Source organism: Petaurus breviceps, unplaced genomic scaffold (genome assembly GCF_028583685.1).
Source record: "Petaurus breviceps papuanus isolate PSGF00001 unplaced genomic scaffold, PetGlider_PUasm1.0 90823, whole genome shotgun sequence".
Taxonomy (NCBI): Eukaryota; Metazoa; Chordata; class Mammalia; order Diprotodontia; family Petauridae; genus Petaurus; species Petaurus breviceps.
This window is the reverse complement of record NW_027187352.1, coordinates 686,682-694,512: the sequence shown is the minus strand read 5'-3', so window position 1 is coordinate 694,512 and position 7,831 is coordinate 686,682.

Below are 7,831 nucleotides of genomic sequence, written 5' to 3'. Positions count from 1 at the left end.
TACACCCCCCCCCCCCCCCCCAAATGATTTCATGCCCTATCCTGTCACTGGAGCTTGTGGTTCCTGGCAGCCAGCCAAGCTTGCCGAAGAAATGAAATGATTCCCGCCACACCCCAGGAGAGAGGTCCTTCCCTGCCTCCCACAATCCAGCAACGTTTCCCCCGTCTTTCCAGATAAGAATCACGCGACCACCAGATGGTTCAAACCCCCCCCCCCCCCATATCGGTTCAGGTTCAATCACTGCTCTGCTATACCCTTAAAATGGCCTAGGCCTACATTGTCTGTCATCTTCAGGTAGTCCAGTTATTTCCCACCCTTAATCTCATTACTGGAGTCTGACCTCATTTGACTCTTCCTCAAGACCCTCCCCAAACTCCTCCTCCAGACCACCCCTAGATCCCTCACACAATCTTTCTGTATATAAGATGCATCTAGCCTCCATGAGGTGTGGAGGATTCAATCTAGTGCAGACTCACTCTGTCAGATTATTCTGGCCTGCTTCTCAATACAAGCTTCACATATACTTAGGCTCCTTTAGAGTCTACCCATTAAGGCAAATCTGTAACAAACTTTACTTTACTTTGGCTAAGAGAAGACGAGTCAAATTCATTTGGCAGGACCTGGTATGTTGATATTTTGGGGTCTCGAGCACCCCTAATCTAAACCTTAAACCTCAACACCTTCTTTATTTTCCTTCCATGGAGGGAGTGATATGGCACAGAGGACAGAGTGCTGGTCCTGGAGTTAGGAAGGAAGGAATTCAAACTGACCTTACTAGCTCTGTGATTCTGGACAAATCATTAAACTTCTCTTTGCCTCAGTTTCCACAACTGTAAATTAGGAATAATAATATTTAGCTCCCAGGGTGGTTTGAGGCTTAAATGAGAAAACTTTACAGGCACAAGATCACAGTGCCTGATACATACTAGGGACTTAATAAATGCTTGTTCCCTTCCTTCCTTACCTCCTTCCTTTTCTTCACTCCTTTTCTTTTTTTCCCTTCCTTTCTTTCTTCTTCCATTCTTCCCTCCTGCCATTCCTGCTTCTTTCCCTTCTTCCTAATTCTGTCTCCAGGGTGGTTGTGAGGCCAAAGCTATGGAGTTTTGAAAGCACTAAAGAAATGGGAGCTCCTGAGAAAAACAGAGCTCTCCTCTCTGAGCCATCCTCACTGGCCATAGTCTCCTGTCCTTCCATTGTGTTCTTGCACTACTCCCCTGAAACCTGCTCTTCCTACTCAGTGATCCACAGTCCTACCCCCACCCCATTCCTCTCTCTCTCCTCCAGGATACGCCTCCCTCCCTCTGCCATCTTGTCCTTATTGTTAAAGAGGTCAGCCATGCAGTGTCCTCCAACCTGGCATTCCTTGCCCCTTGCCCTACTGCTGCTCCTGTCCTGCAGGCCTCAGCCCTGGGTCACCTGCTGTGGGGATTTTCCAAATTGTCCAATCTGCAAGAAAATCCACTCAGGCAGAGCTATGAGTCAGTGGAACTATTAAAGGGTCCATGGTTCCCTCTAATGAAGTGACCTCAGATCTTCCTCCTGTTGTGAGATGCCCCCCTCTCTCCAGGGCCTTGGTTTTATATTGTTGGATACCCAGACAATGCAGGTGAGGCAGCTCAAAAATACAGAATCTCCATGGTTGTTAGACCTTGCCCATAATCCTTTAGGAGGGTCTACACAAAATACAGAAACCCATTAGTTCACACATTGGCTAATGAGCAGACCTTAAGAGCCCTATCTTGACCTCCCCAGAGATGCTAGCAAGGCAATGAGCAGGCCCCTGGGCTGGGTTAGTAAAGAGATGTTAAAACATTCCCATGGACAGATGGGCCAGTAGAAAGGTGGGCCACAGGCAGGGAACCAGGGTCAGTCATTGGCCAAGGGCTCATGGTCACCCCCCAAAGTTGGGCAATAGGTGGATGAAAAGCAATGGTAGGGTAACAATAGTGGGGGAGGGGAGAGGCTTTCCATGACTTGGAGTCACCTAAACCACTCTGGGATGTGCCCCCCTCCAGCAAGGCTGGAGGTACTCTAGTTAACTGAGAATGGAAACTTACAGCTTCCTCAAATCCCCAGGGGGCAGAGATGAGGGCTGGTTTTCACAAAAGCAGGACAGAGCCTATATATCTGGGGCTTTATCTCAGACACATGCCCCTGCCCTCTCATGCTCATTTCCTCAACAAAATTTCATCCTGCACCAGTGAGATCAGCCTTTCCTGTTCACCACCCAAGTTATTGCTGGGCAGGTAAGCCCCTTCCCTCTCCAAAACTGGTTCTCTAGCCTCACGGCCAGGTTGTGTGGAGGGAAATCTGGGAGGGCTCAGGGGAGTTCCTGACTATCTCTGCCACCTTGGCACCAGACGTCCCTGTATCATGGGTTACTATAGTTATCTGTGTGTCTCCTCTCCTTACTGTAGACAAAGCTCCTTGAGGGCAAGGTCCTGGTTTAATGTAAGGATTGTATCTCCCTCAGCACTAAGCCCAGCGCCATGAAAACAGCACATGGATAATTAATAAATATTAATAGCAGCCACAACAATAATAGTTCCTATTTACATAGCACTTTTTAGGGCAGCTAGATGTCACCAGGGCATGGAGCGTTGGGCTGGAGGCAGGAAGACCTGAGTTCAAATCCACTTCAGACACTTACTTGCTGTGGCCCTGTATAAGTGTCACTTAAGCCGGTTTGTCTCAGTTTCCCATCTGAAATGAGCAGGAAAAAGAAATGACAACCTGCTCCAATATCTTTGCTAAGCAAACCCCAACGGGGTCAGGAAGAGTCGGACAGAGTGACATGACTGCACTAGCACAGAGTCTGGGACAGAGCAGGTGACTGCAGTTCTGGACAGGATGTGTTTAATGCCTGTGGGGCATCCAGGTCAGGGTCCAGCAGGCACCAGAGGTCAGGAGAGGTGAGGGCTGGATCTGTGAGGCTGAGAGGCCTCTGCATAGAGGACATCACTGAATCCCTGAGAGCTGCTGAGATCCTGAAGGGAAATGCAGGGAGAGAAGGTCAGGGAGCAAGTGGTTCATGTGACAGGAGCTCAGGGAGCAGGGGGCCCAGTGAGTCAGACACTGAAAGATCTGAATAATGGAAAGGAGCAGGGAGGACATTACAGGCTAGAAAAATAGTGTGAGCTGAGGTATGGAGGATGAAGTGACTATGGGGTATGAGGGGACCAGCCTGACCTGGAGATCTGTGTGAGGGAGGGGAGATGAGGTGGGAGGGACACAAGCTGGGCCACAGGGTCTGTGCCTTGTATGTGTGGCTGCCCAGACTCTGAGACAACACTCCTGAATCCTGAGCTCTGGGGTCAGTGGGAAGAACTTTCCGGTTCTGTTAGCCTGCTCTTCACTGGCAACATCCTGGCTTGTTCTTAGCATCTCCCTGATTGGGTTCCTGGCATTCCTGATGTGACCATGAAGTGAAATCATGGGCCAGCTTCCTACAACAGCCTCATTCTACCTTTGTACCTCATACATCTCATCCTTGTCCTTTCTGGTGTTCCTTACTAAGGTAAGTTCACTTTGATCTCTGCCTCTGTGGCCTCCAAACATCCCTTCCTTCCAGGCCCAGTAACCCAGGATGCCATCACTACAGTAATGCCCTGGATGCCCCCCACATTCCCATAATCCCCCTCTGCCTCCCCACTGAGCTGCCCTGCTCTGTCACACAGGGGTCTCCCCCACACACAAAGTCTCTCTTACTCAGCCTCCTCCTAAAGCACTCAGGTGCACAGCCACAGGATGAGGGAAAGGCCAACCCCAGCCCAGAAGCCTGGGCTTCCTCTGTTTGAGTAAGTTACCTCTGGGCAGCGTCAGCGGTGGGGCAGAGACTGGGCCTCCAGGGGCCATTGACAGGAGCTGTTGCCTCCACCCCAGACCTTCAGCTCCCAATCAGCTGCCCTGGCTCCCTGAATACACAGGGGAATGAAGGAGGAGACTTCTCCCCATCTCACAGATGTGTCACAGTGTGCAAAGTGATTTCACCAAAGAGGGGATAAAAACAGAGGAGGGCCTGAGCAGGAACACATTCAGAGCGCCAAGGTCCTGGGCTGCCCTGACCCCTGCTGTGAAGGCCACATTCACTCTTCCACCTCAGTGTTCTCTGATTCTCTCCTGTTGTGTCCCAAAGATGGATGCTTGAGGAATGGATATGAAGTGGGTCAGAGGCTTCCACGTTGTATACTTGTACCACATGGGGAAGGAGGTGGAGAAAGTTCAGGCCCCTGAATTCCAGAGGAAGACAAAGATGCTGAGAGAGGACATGGCTGACAGGAAGGTGACTGTGATCATCCACCATGTCCATCTCTCTGACACTGGCCATTACACATGTTATTTCCTGAGAAGCCCCTTTTACAACGAAAAGCAGCTTTGACTTACACAGCAGGCAGGTCCTACCTGGTTCATGGGTTTTTTCTAGAGGCAGAAGGGACCTCCAGACATTGGCATTGGCACAGATCTTTAGTGTGTCCAAGGTCCTCTCCATACATTGTTTCAATGGAGTCTCACAACTCCTTTGTGGGTTAGTATTTCTGACCCAGGGAACACCTAGGTACTCACTGACTGAAAGGCAATTCTGTTATCTTTCAGTCCTTCAGGGTCTTCTGGTACCTTTAACAGTGTTTGAGTTTTCCAGTGTCTCTGTCCTTGACTCAAGCCCCCCCAAGGATGTTACCCCAACTTTGGAGGCTCTTCTGTCCCCTTCTTCCATGCAACCACTTAATAGTCAGATTAGCTTTCATACAGTAATATTTAATTGTATTGTGTCACGAGAACAAAGGTACAAAGGATACTTTCCCTGACACCCAAGAACAGTCTCCCCCACACATGAAACCTCAGTCTCTGGAGAGTTGTGGGGCTAAAGGGGTTGAGGTTCATACCTTAGCCTGGTTCCTACATGGTATAGTCCCACCAAGGGGCACCATGACTTCTCAGATCTTCCCTTCTGGGCTGACAGCCACATTTAGGCTTGATTCTTCCTCCAAGGTCTCCATGACTTGGGTCTGGGTGGGGTAGAGAAACCCCAACCTGAGCCTAGAAGTGAAAAGAAAGAACCAACAAATAGCTCCTACCCTCACCCTAAGCCCGTTTCTGGAGGGACCCAGGGCCTGGATTGGGCCAGGAAAGAACCTTCTTCCTTAACCAGCTCAGTTCATAGTACTCATGCCCTGTGGGTGAATTGGACTTTCACCTCCCCTGGACACAGGAAGGAAAGAGAGGGAGAGACAAAGACAGAGGGACAGAGTCAGAAAGACAGAATGACCTAGAGAGATAGAGACAGAGACAAAGAATGAATCCTAGTGTGGTGGTTTACAAGTTTCCGCCTGTCCCAGCTTTGCAGCCAATAAAAAGTGGCTCGTCCCACCTGAGTGGTAGCAAACACAGAATGGCTTCTCCCTGACGTCTCCCACATGGATCCCTTTACATTAGGTCAGCTGGGCAGGCTCCTCCTCCTTCTCTCTCCTTTTCAGATACTTGTGTCTTTATCCAATAATCAGGGATGTATTTTGAACCCAGCTCTTGTCCCCAGTTCAGAGCATTCCCCTTGGGTCTCTGCGCAGCCATGAGGGACTTCCTTCCATCTGCTTCCCCAAGGACATACAGGAAGGACTCTCAGAGCAGCCAAAGGTGCAGGGTCATATATCATCCCACAGACTCAGAAGACAATTAAAATCATCCCTAAATACAAAGTTCTGTAGATTCAAGAAATGCAAAAACATTTCACCATCACTAACAACCATCATTACCTGTTTAGCCTCAGCCTTGCAGGGCCTTTCTCAACCCATTTTCTCTCAAAAGAAAGAGCACAGACAAAGAAAGCTGGATGCCCCTTTTTGAAGGAAGCCCAGGTCTCTCTGAGCTTTCTGAACCACATGGAGCTCTCCCCACAGGGAGATCATTCAGGCCTGGGGTTTCCCACTGACAGATGGGGGTACCTGCTCTCTGGCCTGGCCTCAGAGAACTGAGGTGAAAGGCCTGGGCTGACACCCAGGTCCCATGGACTGAGGGAGCATGGAGCAGCTAAGGACTTCTCTCTGGTCTTCTGCCCACATTCTGTGCACATCAGTCCTACCCTAAATATTCACTAGACGACTCCTCTGTGCCCAGCGCAGTGCTGTTAGGAAGACAAAAGGACTCATGATTTTTGCTTCAAATGGCTTTATAGTCTATAGGACAATGAGGGAGAGGCACAAGATGATATACACACAGGGCAGCTAGGTGGTTCGGTGGATAGAGCACTGGCCCATGAGCCAGGAGGACCTGAGTTTAAATCTGACCACAGAAAGTTACTAGTTGTGTGACCTTGTACAAGTCACTTAACACAGATAACCTAAAAAAAAAAGCTGTATATACTTTACAAATATTAGACATGATAAAATGAGCTTCTGAATAGTTATTCAGACCATAATTAATTCAAGCAAAAGACATGGAGGTAGGAAACCCTGCATTCTCCTACAGACCCAGACACAAGGAGTGTAACCTGGGGTAAGTCACTTAACCTCTGTCTGCCTCAGTTTCATCATGTGTAAAATGAGGACATAAAGAGCTCTTACTTCCTAGGGATGTTAGGAGGATGAAATGAAATATTTGTAAAGAGCACTGCACATGTAAATCCCCATCTTGTTGATGATGTTCTGTTGTTCCAGTCCTGTGTGAAACTCTGGGACCATATCTGGGGTTTTCAGGGCAGAGATGCTGGAGTGGTTTGACATTTTCTGTGCTAATTCATTTGACAAATTAGGAAATCGAGGCAAACAAGGCTAAGTGACTTGCCCAGGCTCACACAGCTAGGAAGGATCTGAGGCAAAATTTGAACTCAGATCTTCCTGCCTCCAGGCCCAGTGCCCTATCCACTGACCCACCCAGCTGCCCCAAAAGGCACTATCAGATGTGAGCTCTTATTATTTTTGTGGCCATTGTAATTTATTAACCACTTACTGTTTTCATGGCCCTGGGCTTAGTGCTGAGGGAAACAGAATGTTTACACTGAGCCAGGACCCTGCCCTCAAGGACCTTTGTCTACAGTAAGGAGACAAGACATTCAAGTAACTATAATAATCAATGACATATGCTAAGTGGATTAGCAAGGGGCAAAATTAACTGGTATTCACATAAACTGAGCAAACATTAGCCACCTACTTTGTATGACCCTCTGTCCTAGGCAATGTTTAACTGTGAGGATAGTTACAGAGGAGGGGGCCAGGCAGTGGGCTCTGAGATGGGCTGTAGAGCATGGGGAGCAGGAAAAGAGAGAGAGAAAGAAGGAAGGCATCCCAGGGACAGGAAATAGAATCATCACCATCTTCATCACTGGCATCTCTACAATGCTTAAATGCTTACATTTATAAATAATCAATCACGTTGAGTAAGCCTCTACTACATTCCTGGCCCTGTGCTGAGCACTGGGGATACAAGAAGAATTTGTGAAAGGCTTTCCCTGCTTAGAGGCTAATGGGGGAGACCCCCTGCTGACACACTTCCCCCAAAGCACAGCACACGAAGGGTGAATAAGAAATAAAAAAAAAAGGGGAAGGCACTGGAATTAAGGGGGCTCAGCTAAGGCTTGCTATACAAGGGGTGGTTTCTGTTGGACCTTGAAGGAGGCCAGGGAGGTCAGCAGTCAGAGGGGAGAAGGGGGAACATTCCAGGCAGGGGGGCAGCCAGAGATAGAGCTGAGAGAGGGAAGGGCCTCTTTGTGGGACAGTCAGGAGGCCCAGCCACTGGATTGAAGAGCATGTGTTGGGGGAGTAAGCTGTGAGGAGATCCGGGTGGTAGGAGGAGTCTGGGTTATGGAAGGCTGTGAACTCAGATTAGGGCATTCTGAATT